Genomic DNA, 1,770 nt, shown 5'->3' on the forward strand with positions numbered 1-1,770 from the left:
TAAGTTGGCAAGGACTCAATAGCAACTGGTAAATCTTCTCTATATAGCTTATCTATAATGCCTGTGTCAGATATATGTATCTAAAGTATCTTCTGTAAGTCTGTTGCTTTCTTTTTCCCTCTTAGTAGAGTCATTTGATGAACAAAACTTCTGAATTTTATTGAACATCCAATTTTCAATATTTTCTTTTATAGCTACTATTTTTGTGTTCTGTTTAAGAATGTTCCCACAAAACTGAGAATTAACTAAATGTCCATCACTAGTAGAATGATATCAATAGAAAAATATACCATGCTCATGGATAGGTAGACTCAACAGTGTGATAATGTCAATTCTACCCAAAGAAATTTACAAACACGATGAAATCCTGTTCTAAATACCAAATGCATTCTTTAACGAGATGGAGAGTTAGCTAATCTTTATGAAGTTAATTAATCATTAACTTTATATAGAAAGGAAAGAGGCTCCGGATAAGTAGAAAACTGCTGAAGAAAAAGAATAAAGTAGGATGACTTGCACTACCTGACCTCAGAAATTTCTCTCCAGCTATGGAAGTCAAAGTAGCCTGGTACTGGTACAACTACAGGCACGTTCACCAATAAAACAGAATAGAGATCCCAGATACAAACTAGTCTACCAAATGTCACTGTATCTTCAACAAAGGCCCGAAGTCCATCAAAAACGGAAAAGACAGTCTTTTTTAACAATGGGCTGGCAAAACTGGATGTTCATCTGTAAAAAAAAAAAAAAAAGAAAGAAAGAAACAAGAACTATAGCTCACACCATACACAAAAATTAATTCAAATGGATCAAAGACCTAAACGTAAAACCAGAAAATATAAAGACCATGAAAGAAAAAAAGAGAGCTAGAGACCCTAATGTATGTATACCATACAAACCATAACTAACAATACACAAAGACCAGAAGATAAGATAGATAACTGAGATCTTCTAAAAATTAAATAATTATGCTCATCAGAAGACTTTCTCAAGAGTAAAAAGACAACCTACAGACTGGGAAAAAAGTTTTGGCTATGACAAATCTGACAAAGGCCTAATGTCTAAAATCTACAGGGAAATCCAACACCTCTACAACAAAAAGACAAATAATCCGATTAAAAAATGGGCAAAAGATATGAACAGACACTTCAACAAAAAAGACATTCAAAATGCTAACAGATACATGAAGAAATGTTGATGATGACTAGCCATTAGAGAAATGGAAATTAAAACCACAACAAGATTCCATCTCAGCCCAACATTACAGGCACAAATCATAGAAACAGAAAATAACAAATGTTGGCGAACCTGCAGATTCCCACTGCTGGTGGGAATGCAAAATGGTACAACCATATTGGAAAGTAATATGGTGCTTCCTTAAAAAGCTAGAAATAGAAATACCATATGATCCCACAATGCTACTCCTAAGAATATATCCTAGGGAAATAAGAGCTGTCACACTAATAGAAATAAGACTCATCACATGAATAGACATATGTACACCCACGTTCATTGCAGCATTGTTCACAATGGCAAAAAGGTGGAAACAACCTAGGTGCCCAAGAACAGTTGAATAGATAAACTATGGTACATACACATTATGGAATACTATGCAACAATAGAGAACACTGATAAATCTGTGAAGCATCTCACAGCGTGGATGAATCTGGAGGGTATTGTGAAGCGAAAAAACTCAATCATGAAAGGAAAAATATTGCAGGAGATCACTACCATAAAAACTTTATGAAAACGTTTACACACAAAAAACAA

Source organism: Loxodonta africana, chromosome Y (genome assembly GCF_030014295.1).
Source record: "Loxodonta africana isolate mLoxAfr1 chromosome Y, mLoxAfr1.hap2, whole genome shotgun sequence".
Taxonomy (NCBI): Eukaryota; Metazoa; Chordata; class Mammalia; order Proboscidea; family Elephantidae; genus Loxodonta; species Loxodonta africana.